Source organism: Pinus tabuliformis, chromosome 4_1 (genome assembly GCF_031772625.1).
Source record: "Pinus tabuliformis cultivar Carrire ecotype Pingquan chromosome 4_1, CPIR1, whole genome shotgun sequence".
Classification (NCBI taxonomy): domain Eukaryota; kingdom Viridiplantae; phylum Streptophyta; class Pinopsida; order Pinales; family Pinaceae; genus Pinus; species Pinus tabuliformis.
Window position 1 is genome coordinate 933,682,595 of NC_142303.1, and position 22,998 is coordinate 933,705,592.

The window sequence follows — 22,998 nt, forward strand, 5'->3', positions numbered from 1 at the left end:
GCCTCATGGAGGTTTTCACCTGAGTCCTTATTCTCTTTTCTTTTTCTTTTTTCAGTGACTTGATGAGGGAGGAGCTGGAACTTGCTCCACCATCATCATTGTTTTATTGATATTGTCAATGAAATATTGCTTTGATAAAGGCCTCTTGTACATTTTCAATCGGTGTCCATTAACAAGAAATGGAATGGATTCTTCATCTATAGTTCTGATTTGCACTGAACCATTATCATGGAATCTTTCCACCACGTAAGGTCTGAGCCATCTTGTCCTTAGTTTTCCCTTGAATTCTTTATACCTAGAATCATATAACAATGCCCAATTGCCCTCTTGAAATTGCTTCTCCTTAATATGTCTATCATGCCAGATCTTTGCCTGACGCTGAACTATCTCTGTATGTAGGAGGGCCTGCATTCTGAATTCATCCAATCCATTTAATTGGAACAATATTTCTTTTTGTGCATGACTGAGATCCAAATATAGTTTGGTTGTCATCCTTAATGTGTTATATTCAAACTCAATGGACAGCAAAGCCTCTTTTCCATAGACCGGCTCATAGGGTTTAAATCTAGTGGTGGTCTTCCATGTTGTATTACAGGCCCAAGTGGCCTCAACTAGTCTCTTTGCACAATCCTTCCTGCTGCTACTCACTACCTTGGTTAAGATGCTCTGTAGTGCCCTGTTGGTCACCTCCACTTACCCATTAGCTTGAGGATGATAAGGAGTGGAGGTCCTATGCTTGATTTTGTGATGGATGAGTAGTTATTCAATCATGTTGGAGGTAAACTTGCTACCTTGGTCTGTGACTACCTCTCTAGGGTGCCCAAATTTGTAGAATACATTCTCCCTTAGGAACTCATCCACCTTCTCTTCTGTTGCTGCCTTAGTTGCCTTGGTTTCAACCCACTTAGTCAAATAACCAGTGCACATAATAACGTATTGTTTTTTCTTTGAAGGAGTGTTGATAGGCCCAATGAAGTCCATGGCCCACTTGTCAAATGGCTCAAAATTCAATTGAGGCTGTAGGGGCATTTCTTCTCTTGGAGTAGGCTTTCCCATCCTTTGGCACCAATCACACTGAATAATGTACCTTTTCACATCATGATGAAGAGTGAGCCAATAATAGCCTTCTTGTAACACTTTGAATGCTATCCTCTTTGCTACAAAGTGACCTCCACAATACCCATCATGATAGGTCAAAAGGATGTCAAAAACATCCTCTTCCATTACACACCTTCCCAAGATTTGATCTGGGCCAAGTTTGAAAAGATTTCCCCCAACCTAGGTGAAGGGGCGCTTTTCTTGACTATCTTTCTCTCTTATTTGGAGGACATGTTTGGTGGGAGCTGTGCTGATACCAAATAGTTTGCTATATTAGCAAACCATGGGGAGAGAACTGAAATAGCAAGCAAATGCTCGTCTAGTAACTGGTCATCCACCATTCCTTCTTCACCTATAAGTAGATTCATCCTAGATAGAAATTTTGCAACAACATTTTCCTTACCAGGCTTATCAACAATAGTTAGATCAAACTACTGTAATAAAAGCAACGATCTTATAATTCTAGCATTGACATCTAGTTTGTTCATTAAATATTTGATTGCAGCATTGTCAGTATGCACAAATGTTTGGTAGCTTGTAATGTAATGCCTAAATTTTTTTAATGAATGCACAACATCGAGGAGTTCCTTTTTGGTCACAGTATACTTTAGCTCAGCCTTTGACAGTTTCTTACTGATAAAATAGATGGCATAGTGCAATTTATCCTCTACTTGACCTAAGGCTACTCCTATGTCTTTGTGTGAGGCCTCAACATGAATATGAAAAGGGAGGCCCAGTTTGGTCCTAGAAGAATTGGTGTAGTGGTTAATTTACCCTTTATAATGTCTAAGGAATCTTGATAGCTTTTTGACCATATAAACTCAGAATCTTTGGCTAACAAACAAAATAAAGGAGATGCCAACTTGCTGAAGTCCTTTATGAACCTTCGATAGTATCGAGCTAACCCCAAGAAACTCCTGACATCCCTCTGCTTTTGTGGAGGTGGGACCCTTTGGATGATTGCTATTTTTTTCAGGTCCACCTACAGTCCTTGCTTAGATATTGAATGACCTAGCATGGTCCCTTCAGTCATTAAGAATTCACATTTTTCCGGACTTAGAGACAGGTTCATTTCAATGCATTTGTGCAATACTTTTCATAGATTAGTGAGGACTTCTTGAAAATCACAGCCATAAGGTATAAAATCATCCATATAAATTTCCACCACATCATGTACTAATTCAGTGAAAATACTCAAGACTACTATCTGGAAAGTGTAGGAGCATTGTATAGGCCAAAGGGAAGGACCCTATAGGAAAAATTACCCCTAGGATAGGTGAATGTGGTCTTATCCTGGTCTTCAGGGTCTATTTCGATTTGGTTGTACTCACTAAGTCCATCTATGAAAGAAAAAAACCTCTTCCCTGTCAGGCCATCTAGCACTTGGTCAATGAAGGGTAGGGGAAAATGATCCTTCTTCTTGGATTTGTTCAACTCCCTTTAATCAACACAAATCCTCCACTTACCAATTTTCTTTGGAACTAACACTAAAGGAGAGACCCACTCACTGTCAGAGATAGGGTAAATGAATCCTGCATCTAGCCATTTTTGCAGTTCTTCTTTGACTATTCTTTAAGAGATGGATTCATCCTCCTTTAGGGTTTTTGGACCGGCTTGCAACCTTCTTTGATGTATATGTGGTGAGTACACATTGAGGGGTGTACTCCCTTCATTTCCTTGTAACTCCAAGCGAAGGCTTCTAGGTTTTCTCTCAACATGTTGCATGGCTTTTCCTCTTCAAGAGTAGAAAGAGATGGATTAATTCTCAAAGTTTTCTTTGGGCCGAATTCTATAGTTTTGACATGAAGTGGGTTGGAATTGGCCAAGCATAAGTCAATTGGATGATTGTTTTGGGTTTCCCTTACTTCTTCTAATGGTAATGAACTAGGAGTTGGACTTTGGAGCAGGTGTTCAATTAAGTCATCCTCATCTTCCTGTCCTCCTCCTATGGTTGGTTCCAAAGCATAAAGTTTGGTGGAATAAACCTCATCTTCTTCCTCCTCCTCCAGCCATAAAGGTAAATCATGGTCTAGAGAAGGTTGAGCAGGAGGGTATAGGACTAACTATTTGAACATATGCCCATTCTTGATGGTCATATTTCCAGCTCTATAGCTAATGTAAGCATCGGTTGTGGCCAACAATGGCCTCCCAAGGATGAGAGGGTAACTAGTAAGCTTAGCCTTAGGTTGGATAACTAGAAAATCTATAGGGTACTCCCAGGAGTTAATGGAGACAATCACATCCTCCACAATTCCCTTAGGGGTGACTGTGGAACAGTCTGCAAGTTGCAGAACTATTGTGGTCTTCCACAATGACCCTTGGAGCTTGAGCTTGAGCATGTTGTCCTTGGTCATCACATTAACGACAACCCCAATATTGATCAGAGTGTGTGGGATGATGGTGCCATTGATGTGCACATCTACTACAGGGCTTCTAGAGTCCAAATATTTTGTACATATTACCTGCCCCAGCATTATGTCGGGCAACTTCCCAATGACATTAATGGTAGGGGCATCCATTTTTCTTCTTCCTGGATGCTTGAAGCACTTCTCCTTAATATTCTTATTGTAAATGGGAACATCTTCTATTGTTTGGAGAAGGGGGATCTTTACACATAGATTTTTCAATTCTCCTAGAAGTTCAGTTTCTTCTAGGGTAGGCTGGAGTGGTTGGGCTAATCTCGTAGGAAAGGGTGGATTTACTTTAAGGTTGCTTTCCTCTATTTATTTCTCAACCTTCCTATGTGGAGAGGGAGGTTGGTTATATGGGAGAATTCTCCTAGATCTTAGGTTGATCTCCTGGATTTCTATAGCATAAGTTGGGTATGATGTCTCTCCACTATATACTTGTTGAGCCTGGCTATTGTTCAAGGTTGGATTTGGCTAGGTAGGCATATGGGGTTTCTTGGGTGGAGCAGAGTGTAGGAGTTGTGGTTGGGTAGGTGGTGGAGGCAATAGAGCTAGAGCATTGTTTTATTGGGTCCTCCACCCCTGGAGTGGGGTATTCCACTGAGGTTGTGGCAGAATGTAAGGTTGAAATGACTAGCTGGCTAGCTGGGAATGATACTAAGATGCATAGGCCCAAGGAGGGGATGTAGACCAGGAAGGATGAGCAGGGGGTCTCCAAGAAGGTATAACTGTGGTTTGGTTGGAGTTTTAATATGCATGCGATGACCCTTGCATACCTACTATTATGGTCTAAGCCCAGGAGGTCTCCTTTGCTTGATGTAGCAAAGCTACTGCGTGACCCCTTCGGCTCCTTGGTATATAGCTTTGAGTTGGGTAAAGAAGGGAACTCTTGTATGTGGAGTGGTTTTATTCATAGACAAAGAAAATCTCAATGAATTTCAATGGACATTCATTCCTGGGATGCATCCTAGTGCATCTTGTGATGCAAGAAAGTGTTCCCTCTACGGACAGAGGCAACCCCTTTAGCCCTAGAGTGGATCTAGTCGCAAACAAGGACAGATCAACAATAGCTTTCCTTAAACAGTCATAGTTGGAGGCCTACCTCAACCAGTGGTTGATGGAGTTTCGTTGCGCTGTTCCAGCTTCCGCTTCCTTTCTCCTAATGATTGATCAACCTGAAACAATGCAAAGGAAATACAACAAAGCACATAACCAGAAAAGAATAATGATCTATTTATTCACAAAGTCAAGAAGTCATGAGCTATCAAGTACATTACCTACAAGACATAGGAAAACATCATTGATTGTATTAATAGTGAAATAAGAGTAATCTTACAACCAAAGTCTTGACATCACAAGCCTTCTGAGAGGAATCCAGCCAGCATGTTATTCAAGCATTCACTCTTTGAAGATAGATCTCCAAACATACAAGTCTCTCTCACTCATAAGTTTTACACAAAGTTAAGGGCACTTCACAACCTTCTACGAACTATCAACAATCCCACACTTGTCACACTCACACCAGCTACACTAACAACATTGCTCAATCCAAGAATTTACCAACTAGCCAACTATCCAACTATCCAAAAACTAGCAGTGCATAACAATGGTGAGAGTTTAAATAGGAGAAGGAGTCTCTATGAAAGGTGGAAGAGTGAGCTTATCTCCAAGGAAGGTAGCACAAATGACGGAACTACCACACCAGAGGAGGAAAGGTGACACAAACAACTTAGGAAAAGTGGGTCATTTGGCAGTGCAAGAGAGCATTTGTTCAATATGAGCATGTTTGACTTGGACACATGACACAGTAGAAGGATTGGAGTGAAGGCATTGACAAATTACTGTGTAACAGATGCCCCCTAAAGTACAAAGCCCGAGAGAGTGGGAGGGGTGAAATGCTTTATGAAACTGACTGAGCTGGAACACCATCTGGAAGAACCTGCAGGCACAAGTACAATTGATATCTCTGATAGTGAAATACATGTAGTCTAGGCATGGGCGTAGCCATCCAAAAGACATACGAACTAGGTCTGTGGTATGGATGCAGCCATCCAGCTAATAAGACCATGATAATGATAAAGGTATGGTCACAGCCATCCATGAAGACTCAAGTATGGTCGTAGCCATCCATCAATGAGTCATGTAATCACGAACCAATCCACGCAGCCTGAACATGTGTAATCTGAGTTCGGGGTCTTGAACCCAACCAATCATAGTACAAATTCTAGCATGTGAATAGATGTGCTGAGGTCGAGCATGATAGAAAATCGCTTGATTACCGGTCAATGATGAAAATCGTTAACAAGCGCGAGAGAAACCACCAATAATGCCAATGGTTCTCAAGGTACTATCTAGCACAATCCACGAAGTGTGAAGAAGGAGCTGAAGTTGAACACTCGTGGAATCACCCAATCGATGACCAATGATGAAATTCGACCGTCAGGTGCGAAGAACTTGCCATTGAGGCATGCAAGCTCTAAGGTACCAAAGGGGATCTCTAGATCAATCTCCTGGATAATGAGCTGATGTCGACAGGAGATGACCCGTCGCAGGAGGGCCATAATGTTTCCCCCATCAAGGACAAGAGATAAGTATCAAGCAGTAGATGGTGAAACAGAGCATCAGAGGAGGAGGCAAGGGTGTAAACTGGAGAAGTATTATACTCTTGAACATGTCAGCGACACGACTCTGGAGGATGGTAGCATTCAGGTACCAAGGGATCAGAGGCTCGATGGAGACGCCGTGAATCAAATGGAATGAGGCTAAATGGCAACCCAAACCCATAGAAGGCCAAATGACGATGTATGGATGTCCCAACCGGACAAGAAGAAAAAGTGTTGATATTCAAGAGTGACTAGCTGCCAATGATGATTTCCAAATTTTTTCCCCCACCATTGCTGGCAAGTACCCCAATTTTTTTTGAAAACAAGCTTGAAGGGGATAGCATATGCTTGTAATATAAGTTCGACCATCGGTCGAATCCAACCTAGTAAGAGTTTAACAAGCCCTAGGGAGGAGAAGCTCGAGTCTCCTCATGGTGACGAGTCCAATGTCATCATGGTTTAATGAGTCCGACATAGGTAAAACTCGGAGTCTTTTTCTTGTTTAGAGAGTTTGAAAAAGACACGGAAAAGAAAACTCTAGGGGGGTCCTTTTTTGTAAATTTGTGTCTCTCCAACCCGAAAAAGTATAAAATGATGCTCAAAAGAATCGCTCGACCATTACGATTGAGGAGTACTTTTCGTGACTATTGACCTCAACTCGAAAAAGTAGAAAAGCAATTGAAATCACATCGTTTCGTAACCAATAACGAGCTTGAAACGACAAAGGCTCGACAATATTTTCATGTTCACACGGTTGAAAAAGAGCTTAAATGCGACCACCTCTTATTTCTTTTAATGAGTCAAGAGGAATAACTTGGCTATCTTTTCCTCTTTTAAGTCGGGAAAGAGCGTTAAAGAAGACTTTACGGATCAAGTGTACACGAAGCATGAGATAACTCCACTACCTGTAGCTTTGCACAAAACACGTCAAACGTAAACCCATTCAACATAAAATGAACAATATATGTGGAAACATAGTTAAAAAGCCAAATTTTAACTAACCATGTGATAAAAATGAGAAAAAACCCACATTTTTAAAATATAATTTTTTAATTTTCAAAAATTACTATAAAAGGGGGGCGGGATAATCCATTTATTTTTACCATTGGTACTGTTCATTTCACCTTGGAGCGTTTTGGAGCACCAACCTGAGCAAAGTTGGTGAGCTAATTTCGGCCTCATTCATCCACCGTTCATCCTGAAACTTCTACCAGGTAAATAGACTTCTTCCTGCGCTTCATTTCAGTATCTTTTTAGTGAATTTTGGCATTGGATATGTTAGTTTAGACAGATTTTTGAGTCGGAGTCTGCCGCTCGGTCATCGCGGATATGCCGCTTAGGTCCGCGATGACCGAGCATGCTTTACACATAATTCTTTCCGATCATTACGAGAATTTGATGTACTTCCGCGATGATCGCGAGAAAATTGAACTGTCAACTTCGCGCCATCGTGACTGTTTTAAAAACAATCGCGATGGCGACGCAGAATTGTTTTTTTGTGCAAATTATGGATTGAAATTTGCAAATGAAGTTCTAATTAATTTTTTCTCATCATGCAGGACATCATGGCATTTATTTGGTAGGAATGAATGCACGATGATAATGATGTGGAAGCTTTTGCTGACGCTGGGTGCCGAAATGCTTTACGTGCATGCAGGTTGCTAAAATTCTTCCTTACTCCGCACCTTCAGTCCCAACCCGATTTACTAGAGCTACTAATTCGTGCCTGGAATCCAACAGATGTAAAATTCATAATCCGAGGCCGAGAGATTGAGTTTGATGCCATGGACGTAAATTTCCTGACCGGGATATCCCATCGTGGTGAGAGGCCCATTCTAGAGGGGTAGCGACCTGGGGGCGATTCTCTAGAGATGTTGATGGCATGAGTATGCCCACAGGCACGCAAAATGAGGAGCGGGAAGGTGGCAATCCCGACAGTGGAAGACATGGTTCTTCATGAAATGATATTTATGGTGATGAGGGCAGCGGGCTCCCAAGCCCAACACGAGGAATCGAAGACTCATCTCCAGTTGGATCTCGAATGTCTCAATCTGACCATGTTCAACTGGGCGGAAACAGTGACAGCCAATATGAAGAGACAACTTACCAACTGTCCTCAAGGAGAGACGAAAAAGTTTGGCTATGGGTCCATCTTAGTCCCACTCACGCTGGAGCAGGTGTCAGCACTGCAGTTGCAGGACATGGACTTGGATCTGTCCAGACCACATGAGACCAAGATCACACGGTGGGCACAGTTATGCCACGAGGAGGTGGCGGACGACCAGTGTCGTGGGGGACACTGTTCCGTGAGTGGCTGGAGCATCAGACGGTCTTCATTGAGGACTGGCCATATGCTGGCATGGACTTCCATGGAGATCTTGACATGCAGCTACCCACTGGCGAGCAGTGGGATGAAGGTGGTAAGACACTTGATCACATTATTTTTGCATTTTATTTTTTATGATGTTTTTTTTATATTTTTTCATGTATATGTGCTAATGAAGTACTCTATGGTATTTGTAGATGTGGGATGAGTGAGACCTGTAGGGCTGGCTCCAGAGGCACAGAGGGATGCACAGGGCATCGCAGCGTTGGCCTTGGCTCCTCCAGCTGATGATTCGGTGGAGACAGTGGCCCGCAATCTTGAGGGCCTGATGGCGGGGATCCTTGATTACATGGGGGTCAAGGAGGTCCCCATAGAGTTCCAGATTCACACAGTAGGAGTGATACCCAGGGTGCACCGCCTGTTGAGGCAAGTGGCACGAGTGGTGGTGTGCTACAGGGAGCATAACCCACCACAGTAAACGCCTAGGTTTTATTTCCTGCTGATGATTTTTTGAGAGACATGTGTCTTGAATGTATGGACAACACAGACTCTGTTTGGACATGTCCACTTATTTTTTGAGCGCCTCAGTTCGCCACACGAGATATATATATATATATATATATATATATAGATAGATATACATATTCCTATGGTTCCTTATTGTGTTTTACATGCTTCTTATATGCTATTTTGATTACCTGTTATGCAAATGTCTGTCTAATACATGGTTTGATAATGCATCAGTTAACGTGTTTAATCTCCATGGAATGTGTTGATATGTGATAAAATAAAAATTCCTTTCTAACAATTTAACACGTAAATACAACCTTAAAATTCGATGGTCTCTGACGGAATAAAGCCCATTAAGCTGGCGGACAACAAGCTGAGAATCCAGATTCACAACCAATGCACGAATATCGAGATTGTTAGCCTCGGTCAGTAACTCAGTAACAGCACTATATTCAGCGACATTGTTTGTGGTACAACCTAGACAAACACCTTGAAGGTCTACTAACACACCGTGAGGATTGTAGATCACCCATGCCACAAAAGACATGTTGTGGGTACTGCAGCAGGCACAATTAGTGAAACCAACATAAGGTGCACCAGACATCTGCACAAGAAGTAAAAGACACAGTAAGCGGCAATTATGCCTATACACCAAGCCAAACATGAAAACACACACACAACACACTTGCTGAAAACACACATATGTACAAATCAGAGTGCATGGAGTTCACGCATAATATTTTTTTAGGTAAAGCCCATTTTGGGGCTTATCTAGAGGGCTCCTTCATAATCAATCAACTCATAGGCCCCTTTTTGCAAAAATCACTTTACAATATAAGGCCCATGCCACATGGGCTCGAATTTTCCTGCCCCCAGCTTATCATTTGCTTGATCATAGAGCAGGACTAAATCTCCTTCAACAAAAGAACGAGGATGGACAGTATGATCGAAATGAGTTTTCACTCTCTTCTTTTGTGCTTCAATAGCTAGAGAGGCTAGTCAACGAGTCTCATCTAGCCGCTCTAGGTAGAGAAGGAGTTCTTCTACCAGAGTAGTGTTGGGGAGTAATTCGATGGCTAATTTCAAAGAAGGGATCTAACACTCAATTGGAAAGGGGTAGCCTCCAGCCCATAAACCAATTGGAAAGGGGTGAACCCGGTGGCATCCATTACGGAGGTTTGGTAGGCCCATAAGGCGAAGAACAACATCAAGTGCCAGTTGGACTTTTGCATGCCAATGGTGCATTGAAGCATCGTAACTAGAACCTTGTTGACGGCTTCTACTTGGCCATTGACCTGAGGTTAGTATGGTGTCGAGCTATCATGCTGCAAGCCTAGCTAGGTTGTTAACTCAGTCATCATATGATTATGGAAATGCTTACCGTGATCAGTGACGATAGCCTGAGGGACTCTGAACCGTGAGATAACATGATTAAATAAAAATTGTGCCCCTTTGTGACCGTCTTCAGATAGTGTAGGCATTGCCTTGACCCATTTTGTGAAATAATCAATGGCAACGATGATATACTCATGCCCCCCATCCGAGCGAGGGTTACATGTCATATAATCAATGCCCCATTTGGCAAAAATGCTGACAGTAATGACAGGGTTCAATGGAGCGGGAGGCGCATGCATCTTCCATTGGTAGATTTGGCACTCATGACAAGAACGGACAACAAGAATGCAATCCTTGAAGATGGAGGGCCAAAAATAACCAGCATGGAGGATCTTCTGAGCAGTAGCATATCCAAACATGTGACCACCACAGGCGCCAGAATGGTAGTCATTTAGAACTCGTTCAGCATCCTCAAATGTTAAGCATCGGTGGAGAACATAGTCGGCATTGAGATGGTACAAGGTGTTCCCAATAATACGATAAGGCTGAGACTGATGGCGAATCCGTCGCTGAGCATCCTTAGACACATTGGGATGAAAAGAGGATGTTTGAAGATAGACAATGATATCCCCGTACCAGGGATCGAGGGTGCTAATTAAGAACAGAGTTTCGTCCAGAATATGGTCCTCTAATTGGGAGGGCATGGTAAGAGATGGAAGACAGCAAAGCAACTCAGCAAAGACAAGGGATTTCTTAGACTTGGCAGTGGTGAACTCCAAGTTGAACTCTTGGAGGATGACAATCCACTTCGAGTACTTGCCCCCTAGTAACTGACATGACAGAATGTACATCATCAGGTTGTAATCAGAAACCACTGTTGTAGTACGCAATAAGATATAATGGAAAAAACATTGGACAACAAATATAGGAGCCAAGGCCAACTTCGCAACATAGGCATATCGAGTTTCTGTATCTAGTAAATTGCGGTTGAGATAATAAATGACATGCTCAGTGTCATCATCATCATCTTGAACTAGAACCATGCCAATAGTGGTATCGACAGTGGCTAAATACAGAGTGTAGTCACGATGATAATCAGGAGGACGCAACAATGGAGCAGAAACAAGGAGAGCCTTGAGGTGCTCGAAGGACTCTTGTGCAACGACATCCCAAAGAAAAGGGGTATCCCACTTCAATAACTGCATATAACCTTTGGCCACTTCGGCATAGTTCGGAATGAATCATCGTAAAAAATTCGCTTTACCCTGCAAACTCTGCAATTGCTACAAAGAAGCAGGGGGAGGGAGATTTAGGATGGCTTTGACCTTAAGGGGATCCAAATGGATACCCTCTCAGGAGATGATGAACCTGAGAAGTCTGCCTGACTCAACGCAGAAGACACACTTATGAGGATTAAGCCGAATATGATAGTGTTGACAGCGGAGAAGGATTTTGCGAAGGTGAGCGGGATGGTCCTGGCATTTCGATGAATGAATTGGTAGATCATCCAGGTATGGCTGCACAATGTGTCGAATATCATGGAATGCATAAGACATTGCGTGCTGGAAGGTGGCACTGGCATTTTTTAAACCGAAGGGGAGATTTTTATAGGCGAAAGTGCCCCACGGATAGATAAAAGCGGTCTTGTTTTGATCTGCAGGCGCACTATTAATCTAGTTATAACCAAAAAAGTCATCCATGAATGAGTGCATTTCACTCTCGGCACACTCATCAATGAGCTGGTCAATGAAGGGTGTAGGGTAGTATTCTTTGGGATAGGCCCGATTAATATCACGATAATCAATGCATACCCTGATAGTGCCCTGTTTTTTAGTCACAGGGACAATATTAGAGACCCAATCTGTGAGTGGGATGGGGTAAATAAAAGCAGCCTTAAGAAGCTTTTCATATTTTTCTTTAATAGCCACAGCCTTTTAGGGGTGCATGGGGCGTAGACATTGCCAAATAGGCTTAGCACTCAGATATATAGGTATCTCATGCACCACGATGCTAGGATCGATGCTAGGCATTTCTTCATAAGACCAAGCAAACACATCACGGAATTCACGAAAAAGATCAGTATAGGGCTGAACCTCCTCTGGAGTACAAGTTACTCCAACATGGATATGTTCGACGATCCCTGGTTTAACAGAGATGTCAATTGGCTGAGTTTGCATGATGTTTCCCATGTTCCCCTTAGAAGACACTTGATAAAATTGAATGGGTGTCTGAAGGGGTAGGGATGGGAAACAAGAAGTAAACTGCTCGAGACAGGTAAGCATTTCCCGATGGGCAGGGAGGAACGAGGAACTATGGTGATGATCAGACCAAGGGGGTTCCTTGAAAGACATGGTATAAATAATCGCTTCATCAGAAGGAAAAATTTCCTTTAAAGGGTCCGAAGAAGCGTCATCTCCAAGCTAAGGGGAATGAGTGTATGAGTGGAGAGCTCTGCTCAAAGGAACAAATTTAGAGGGTGGAGCAGATGCAGAAACAATTTCGACGTATTTGAGCGCGACAGGACTCAACGGCATCTCATCGCCCCAGGATTCTATCTGATCAGCGGGAGAAAGAATCCAAGGATTAGAGCGAACAGAGATCATATTAATAGGAGCGATGTTGGGAGGTGGGAGTGAAAAAACACCCATAAGGGCAGGATATTTAAAGAGTCCAGCTCCCACACTCTCACATGAAATGGAGGTATGCTCCACAAAAGGCACGTTGCCATCAGAAGAGGAGGAGGTGAATAAAGACAGCTGGTCTACTATGACGATCTTCCCTTGTTGAGGGAAACGAATGACACGAAATAGAGATGAAGCCACGGCTAGCATGGTGTATGTCCAACTTCATCCTAAAAGGAGGTTGTAAGTTAGATTGGCATCAACGACTTCAACCTCCAATTCGACCGTTTTCCCTTCCAAAGTAATAGGCAAGCATTGGAGTATACCATAAGGGCGAGACTCTCTCCCATCAAAGGCTTCCAAGGTCGTAAGAGACTGGCTCAAAGTCGGAGAACCAATAGCCTTCCAACAAGCAACAGACATTATGCAAGTAGAACCACCTTCATCAATGATGGTATGATGAATCATTTTAGAATTGATGATGACCTAGATAAGGAAGGAAATTTGGTGAGGCAGTCTTGGTATATGACTGTCTAGGTCAAAAGTGATCAAATCTAAGTCGGCTGGGTCAATGCCACCGATCGCCGATAGCAAGGACGTCCTCTGAGAGGGGCAGCTCTGGAGAACTTCTAAAGCATACATAGTTGACAGAGCCTAGGCTAATTCCTCAACGATGCTATAGTGCTCGGTGGCACGAGAATTAGGGTTGTAAGAAGACTTCTGGAGTACACCTTTAGGAGGGGGTCAAATGGGTGTCTCAGTGCTAGGTCTCTCAATATGGAGGGGACCAGAACTGGATGAAGGAGCGCTAGAGGGGACCTCAGGCTCTTTTCTGGCAGGCGACAAATACTCTTTTGCCTGAGTACTAATGTGGACGGGAATCGTCCCAGCCATAAATACCTAGGAACCAAAGGGAGAAGAGGATTGGGATGGATCAGCCACCATTTGTGTTTGCTGTGAGGGAAAAGGCTCTTTGAGCAAAGTAGGAGTCCTAGGGGAACCTTTCAACAAATTACTAACTTCTGACCACCTTGGGCAGTCTTTGGTATAGTGATCCTCGTCACAGATAAGGCAAGGATACTTAGGCTTGCGTTTGGCACCTTCCTCGGGTGGCGGTTTAGGGGAATCCTGCTTCGGTTGATCAGCTTTATTCTTTCCTTTTCCCTTCTTTTTTCCTTTCAAGGCTTTGTTCACCATGGTGGACTGGATGGCGTTAAACTTGGAAGTATTACTAGAATTGGATATAGCCTGAGATGTGTTTTCATTCGGAGCATTCAACTTTTGCTTCCTACGGTTCGCGGAAGATTTCTTAGAGGACAGATTAATAGAACCAATGATGCCGTCAACAGATGGTGTTGGTAGAGCTTTGGAAGTTCTAGGCCTCAGGGCATCAAGCAAATAATCATATAGAGTACCGGATTTGGAGTAAACCAAGTCAAGGTACTAAGCACGTGCAATAGCCTATTCTTCAGTTATACATGCCCCCATAGCAATGTCCCGCGCTATCGGACCGACAAAAGAGGTCGTGAACCAGTCAGTCAGAAGCTAATCAGGAATCCAAAACTTAATCAAATGGAGATGCCGTCTCCATTCATGGATATGATCGGAGATATGTGTAGCCGTTGTTTGTTTTAAGGATGTCAGAAGATGTGTGCCCATTTCATATTGAATCAGCAACTGAAAATGAGTTAAAAATTCCATAGCCAACGAGTTAAAGTCCTGAAAAGATCCGCAAGCTAACTCAATATACCATTTAGCAGCAGAGCCAGTGAGGGTCTGTTGAAAAAGGCAGAGCCGGATTGAATCATCAAGCCATGAATTTGATGAACACCATAGATGATAAGTCATGACATGGGCTTGGGGATCTTCTCTAGCTTTACCGTCAAACTTGGGACAATCATCAGGAATCATAGTCGGAACCAGCGGCCAATACGGATTATGAAGAATAGGATCATTGGTCAGTTTTGACACATCTGGTAATTCCAACATTGTTAAAAATGGTAATTGAGGGTTAAAGGACATCTGAGGCCATGGATAGGAGGTAGCACCAGAAATCTAGCCAGCTGCTTGTTGCCCCCATTGATTCTATCCATATGGATTTGGCCCCGAAGGGTTATGTCTGTAGGGATTTTTTCCATAGGGGTTATAGATGTAATTGGATGGCTGACCCTAGATCTGCCCCCTATCATTCCATTGATTACCAACTTGGCCTACAGGAGCAACATACGGTTGCTGGTAATTCTGATAAGGACTCACCTGCAGTTGTTGATAATTTTGGTACGGGGCAAATTGGGTTTGCCCTTGGGATTGCTGGAAACCATAAGGCGGCTGGGCTCCAAACTGAGCCTGGGAGCCAGGCTGCGTTTGATAAGCAGGTTGAGATTGGGATCCAACCTGCATTTGAGGACCGGATTGGGTTTGGAGCCTGGACTGGGGCTAAAAATTGGGTGGAGCTTGAGAAGCGACAATCATTTGAGTGCTCGGTTGAGCAGGCCCAGATGGATGTCCTTAAGAGAACTGAGGCTAAGCCATCTGGCCAGAAGGTTGACCTAGTTGAGACTGAGGGTTACCCATTTGCCCAGAAGGTTGAGCTTGCTGGGTATTGGATTGTCCTTGCACAACTGAGGGTTGTCCTGATGGGCCGGATGGCTGAGCAGACTAGAAAGTTGGTTGACCTGATTAGATTTGAGGCTGACCAATTTTTCCAAATGGTTGACCATACTAAACGGTGGTTTGGCCTTGCTGAATGTAAGGCTAACCGACTTGCCCAGAAGGGTAGCCTTGCTGGACACTAGGTTGGCCTTGTTTTATGTAAGGTTGTCCCAAATTACCAGAAGGTTGCCCGAAATAGGTAAAAGATGAACCACCAGAGGTCGAAGGTTGTCCCTGGAAGGGTTTTCCTTATGGGTTGCCAGGTTGCCCCAGATAAGGTTGTCCGTAATATTGTTGTCCGTTAGAGGGCTGCGCGTAAGACAGTTGACCTTGATAGGGTGGTCCTTGAAAATTCATAGGGGATACTTGGCCACCATGATAATCGGTGGTACCCCAGGCAAAGGATAACGGGACTGTGAACTCAACCGCAGGTTGAGATAGCAAAGGTTCGGGGTAATAAATATGAGCTCCTCAAGAATCATAATAATGAAATGGATCTTGGGGATCCAGATTCTGGAGAGCTTGTAAATATTGATCATATGCCCCCCTTGCTAGAATGAAACCAGAAGAAGGTGGGGCATTTAGTGTAGGATCAACAACTCCGGATGTAGATGCCGATGGGCCACTATTCGTAGATCTGGACGAAAGTTTGGCAACAGTGGTCACAACCGAGGATGCAGTGACGACAACAACAACAGGGGCTGAGGAAGCCAAACAGACAGTTGGAATAGTTGGGACTGAGGTGAAAGACACATTGTGAATTTGAGGGATAAAAGACTCTGAAGTCGGAGTGACGGTATGAGACCACATGGAACTCGTAAGGGAAGTCCTAGAACCCATAACATCCCTCAAAGCCTTATAGCGTAAAGGCAGCGTGACACCGAGAGAGGTGACACGGAAGGGTGAAGTCTCCATCAGGATAGGAATTTCACTGCTCATCATAATGGATTATTCAGTCGTGATGGGGGATGTTTCATCCATGTCAGAAGACATTGGGACTGAAACACTAGGAGGAGTACTGGGAATATCTTCTTCGGAAGGCTCCCAAACGGGGTTCAATGAATATCATAAGACTCGTCTTCTAGACCGCGAGAGTTAATCGGTTGGATACTTGGAATAACAGGGAGAGTACCACTAACAACCGGTATCTCTGGAGTAACAGAAGAGGGAGACCCTTGGTCACTTGGAACGGGAGACGGGATCAGTGATTCCGCCAGGATGATTCGATTCAAAAATCCTAGGAAAAATAGTGAGAAAGAACCCTACACAAGGTAAAACGCAAACAAGATCTAACAGGATAAATGTGAACGTGACCGAATAAATTTTAAGACACAGGAACAAAACTTGACCTTTTCATCTTTAAAGAGTTGAGAAAAAGACAAAAAGATGACTCTAGTCACCTTCAAATATTTAATGAGCCTGAAGTGACAAGTGCTAAGATGGACCTTTTTTTTAGGGAGTCCGAAAAGGAACGAAAGTGACTACTCTGGAGAACTAGGCAAAAGGTTTACCAAACAAGCTGTAAAACTACATATACACCTTGGCAGTCATATAAAAACCAAGGACTTTTCGTACGGCAGTCAATCTTCACCAATGCTGCGTTTGGTGTGTTACGGTTTGCAAGGCGGCAGACATAGCTTCCTAAGGATAAAGGATGATAACCTAGTGGGGTCTCCCAACATATACTCGATGGTACATGGGAGCACAATTTTGTAGTAGACCACTATTGAGTCACAGAAGGAGGAATCACCCAACCTTGAGAGAAAACAATAGTGACTAGGTTTAACGAAGCTGGAGCATGTCTCTAGCCTAGACCACTAAATAGTGTGCGTTATTTTCCAATGCGTTGTTAGGTTTATTCAGTTCATTTTAGAGTTGATCTTGAATTATGTTTTAGTTTTCAGGCCTTACTTTATGTATACAACAAATCCTACGATGCAGCTAGAATGAGCAAAATATCCCTTTACTTCAATGAACACCTACCTATGGGAGGGTAGAGAGATCGGTCCCAAAACAACAAAACCAAGATGAACAAAGACAGTCACTCAATTCATACAGACACCAATTCCTAAAGTGCATGGATACTACTAATGAGAGATTTTGTCATTCACTTTCCAATATGCAAACTTGAAATGCAAATTTACTTTCATTTTTGTATGCTAAATGAATGCAATCTTTTGATTTTGATGTCTTTAAATCTAGAAGAAACAAATAAGCAACAAGAAAGTGTGGAAAAAACCGGTTGATCCAAACAATTGTGATCTATGTTCGGTAGTGAAAAGAAATCGAATCAATACCAAAGATTGGTTAAATAAAAGTCACTAAACAATCAACCAAAAACGAGCAATGGGGAAGGCTCAATCAAACCAAGAAGAAAACTGCAAATGAACCTTGAGCAAACCAGCAACCAAGCCAACTCATTCAAAAAAATTGAAATAATGAACTAGGTCACACAGGAAAAAAAGCAAGATTCATTCAACAAAGCTGACAAAAGAGTGCCTTAACCATAAACATTCAAAAACCAGCCACTGAGCAAGCGAAAAAAACAAGGGACTAGCAAGACTGATGGACTCAGGAGGCAGAATTGAGAAAATAAATTCTACAACAATCAGCACGGGTAATACACAATTAACTAGCACTGATAAAGAACTAACTGCAGCAACAGAGCGATGTCAGCGTGGAAGTACACGACTCTTCTGCGATGGTCAGATTTTCAGAACCATCGCGACTGTGAGACGTTATTAAGCGATGCACATGATATTACAAAAGGGTGAGTGCGATGACAGTGCGACTGTTAAACTTTCATCAACCCAGGAAACTCAATAGACTGATAATCAATCCCCAAACTTCAAGTGAGACCAAATAAAAATCAAAACAAGAGCAAAAAAGAGAAGAACAAAGGCCAAACTCTCCAGTGGAGTCGCCAATTTGTGATGTAGGAAAGTGTTCCCTCTGCGGACAGAGGCAACCCCTCTAGCCCTACAGTGGGTCTAGTCACAAACAAGGATAGATCAACAATAGCTTTCCTTAAACAGTCATAGTTGGAGGCCTACCTCAACTGGCGGTCGATGGAGTTCCATTGCGCTGCTCTAGCTTCCACTTCCTTCTCCTAATGAGTGATCAACCTGAAACAATGCAAAGGAAATACAACAAAGCACGTAACCGGAAAACAACAATGATCTATTTACTCATAAAGTTAAGAAGTCATGAGATATCATGTAAATTACATACAAGACATAGGAAAACATCATTGATTGTATTAATAGTGAAATAAGAGTAAGCTTACAACCAAAGTCTTGACGTCGCAAGCCTTCTCAGAGGAATCTAACCAACATGTTCTTCAAGCATTCACTCTTTGAAGATAGATCTCCAAACATACAAGTCTCTCTCACTCATACGTTTTACACAAAGTTAAGGGCACTTCACAACCTTCCACAAACTATCAACAATCCCACACTTGTCACACTCACACCAGCTACACTAACAACACTGCTCAATCCAAGAATTTACCAACTAGCCAACTATCCAACTATCCAAAAACTAGCAGTGCATAGCAATGGTGAGAGTTTAAATAGGAGAAGGAGTCTCCATGAAAGGTGGAAGAGTGAGCTTATCTCCAAGGAAGGTAGCACAAATGACGGAACTACCACACCAGAGGAGGAAAGGCGACACAAACAACTTAGGAAAAGTGGGTCATTTGGCAGCACAAGAGAGAAATTGTTCAATATGAGCATGTTTGACTTGGACACATGACACAATAGAAGGACTGGAGTGAAGGCAGTGGCGAATTACTGTGTAACACATCTAGGAAAAAAGATAGCCAAGGCTCTCTCTTCTTCCTCTTGCTTCCTTTTGATGTTCATGGTGTCCAATTGCAAGACAAGGGTTTGAAACATCTCACTTTTGAAATCTTTCAGCATATTTCCAATTTCATCCTTGATGGATGAGTTGGAAGATGATGTACTAGCCATAGGTTGACTACTCCTACCCTTCTTCCTAGCTTCCCTAGAATGGTTTCTAAAGACAGTCTTGATATCCTCATAGGGTAATTGGCAGATATCTCCTCCTACTAACAAATGTAAGGTATCAAGAAGATCTTCCCTTACTCCTCTGAGTAGGACCCCCTTTAGTGACTCTAGGTCAAGTGTGCACCTGGCCCTTTTGTAACTAAGCTGCACCTTTCTTCATAGTCTTCTAAGGATTCATCCTGGCCCATGGTCATCCTGAAAATCTCTTCTTTAGTATCCTTTGACCTACAGTAGTCCCTATATTTGTTGTTAAAGGCTTGTTGCATCAAAGCCCAAGTTGTAATGCTATCTCCAAGTAAACCAATGAACTAACGCAATGTTGCATCCTTGAGGGTAGATGGAAACAATTTTAACTTTTTCTCATCATCTGTATAGTCAGAGGTTTGGCATATAACAAAAAACTCAAATAGGAAAGTGTCAGGGTCCTCTGTGGTCAGGCCATGGAAATGAGGTAGGGCAGAGGGGCTTATATTCTTCATCTTAGTGTCCCCATTGGTTTCCCTAATGGGGGAGGCACCCTCAACTCTCTCTCTATTCCCTCTATCATTTTGGTTTTTAGCCATTGGTTTAGTAGGAATGGGTTCCTCTTCTTCTTCTTCCCATGTAGGTTCTTCAGATATGTCAGGTTGCTCACCTAAAGGTTCCTCCAGTTCACAGCCACCGAAGAAGAGAGAAGGTTGGTTTTTGGATGTAGTGGGGGTATTTGGCAATAATTTCCCTAAATTTTCCCTATTCCTATGAGGCATGAAAGGAAATGTTTTTGGGTTGGCGTTTATAAGATTTTTTTAAGCTGGAAAGTACTTTGCAGAAATGAAATTGCTGATTGAATGAAAAATATTGACAAAAAAAATAAAAATAAATAAATAAATAAATTACTTGCTAAATTGAAATTATACTTGAAGAAGGGAAAGAAAATCAGATAATGACAACTGAAAGAAAGGAAGCTACTAGATTACTTTTGCAGAAATAAACTAACGGAAAAAAATTGAAGACTAGAAATAGAAGAAAAGAAAGCAGACTAGAAATAATAGAAAAGAAAGCAGTAATCACATTCTACTCAGACACCTCCCTGGAAACGACACCAAAAAGTGATAAGCACCAGTATTGCAGCAAGGATGCTGCAACTCCTGGGCTACCAGCTTTACTTATCAACCCAGGGTTCGTACAAACTTGGAGGTGACAGTGCTATATGCACAAGTAAAAGTGAAGGTCTTGCCTATTGTCACTGTTCATCTGGCGAGAGACCCTAGGGGTTCCAAGCCAGACTTCTATAGAGTCAGAAGAAGCTTGATTCTTTGATGGAAGAAGAGGAAATATATTCTAAGAGAGCTACCCTACTGCAGTAATGAAGAAATCAACATGTAATGCTAAATCACACCATATCCTAATTAATAATTTAAAAAGCTATGCTAAGCAGAATTGCTAAATCAACGCTAACCTAATGCTGCTATATAAGTTACAAACGTAAAGAGCCTCAAACCGTACTAATGTGTAAGAAAGGAAACTAAATTAAATCTGTTTTCACATTTTTTTGGTTTTTTGGTGTTTGCGATGATCGACAGTGTTGGAGTTTGATTGAATAACCAAATCAAAGCTCAGTAGTGGCAATGTTTAAATAATATGCAGAACAACGTTCAGGAAGGAGTCAAGTGGAAGAACCATCGAAGATCAAAATCAGCTAAAGGAATATGTAATGACACAGCAGTGCATAGGAGCTATTGGATCGGGTGGATCAATCGAACAAGACTAATGGAAGATGAGTGACGAAGATCTTATCGTAGGAGATTAAGTGAATAGATGGATGGATCGATCAACGAACAGGATTAATGGAAGATAAGTTATGGAGATCTTATCACAGAGATTAAGTGAATAGATGGATGGATCACATCAATTCATGTGTCAGTAGAAGGCTGGAAAGTGTATGGAATGATGGAGCGGTCTTCGTAGGTGGTAAGCAGTTTCTCGCGCGGCCTCAAAGCTGTAAGTGGAATTCCTAAATTTTACGCGATTAGACTAAGTGACTGACACGTAGCACGGGAAAACCACTTTTCTCGCGTGCTCTCAGTCGGATATCGATCGTGCGATAATCCATGAGAGATTGCACGATAGCTATTGGATCATGCATGATTGATCAATGGTGGAGATCAGCCAAGCTAGTTAGCGAGCGGGTGATGCGATAACAGTTGGATCAAGTGAAACAGATCAACAGTGGAGATTTGGAGCACCTAAAGTCAAACGTTGAAATGAATATAGGTGGTAAGAAGTATCTCACGTGCCCTAAGAGCTGTAAGTGAAACTCCTAAGTTTCATGGGATTAGCCTAAGTGAGTGACATATAGCATGGGAAAACCACTTTTCTCACGTGCTCTCAGTCGAATATCAGTTGTGTAGGAATTCACGCAAGATTTCGTGATAGCCATTGGATCATGCGGGATTGATCAACAGTGGAGATTGGACAAGCTAGTTGGCAAGCAGGTGACGCGATAGCCATTGGGTCAAGAAAAATAGATCGACGGTGGAGATTTGGAGCACCTAAGGTCAAACGTTGAAATGAATACGTCAGCTATGCGACATGCGATTTAATGGTGATTGGTCAGGTTTGTTATGGATCAGACGGTAAGGAAATCTATGGGTATAATCCGATTAAGACATGATTTATTAGCTTCGGCTTAAGAATTTCATGCTGAAGGAAATGAGAATATGCGTGAGATCTTATTACAGAAAGAGAGTGATGGAAAAAGATAACGATGAAATGAACCAAGTACTGAATCAATATGACAAACTCCAAAACTCATGTAAGAACTAGAAATCTATGTTTTTGTGGTTGCTGAAGGGTCTCTTCCTCAAGTCATGGTCCCAGAGGGAGGAGATGAGGCCAAGAAACCTACTGACAACCTTATGGTGTTCTTTTTCTCCTTTCTAACCTGCTAATTTAAAGAAGGCACAAATGAAAGCAAACTAAAATGCTACCAATCTACGCTACACTGCTATAATGGAAATGCAGCTACTTAAGAAAATGAATGATTAAACCATGAATCTACGCTAGAATACATGTACAATAAAGAGGAACCTTGGCTTCTAGGTTTGGGACCTAACCCAGAAGCTTTAGCCCTCTGAGTTAACTCAGTGATGGCTAAAAAAAAAACTCATTCTTATTATGAAAACAATGGATTACATCAAAAACTGTCACAAGTCTTGCAGCTTGAAAATAGAGTAAAGTTTTACAATAAAAAATCTGAATCCTACTTAAGCCCCAGGCCTCTCTACTTGTATGTCTGAAGTCTCCAACAAATTCATTAAAATTAGGGAGGTTCGACTCCCAAACTCGAGATAAACTGGTGCTTTGACTTTCGCTCGCTTGGCTGCCTTATAGTCCTCATGATTTGGTGGTTTTCACTCCAAGATGATGGAGGAACAT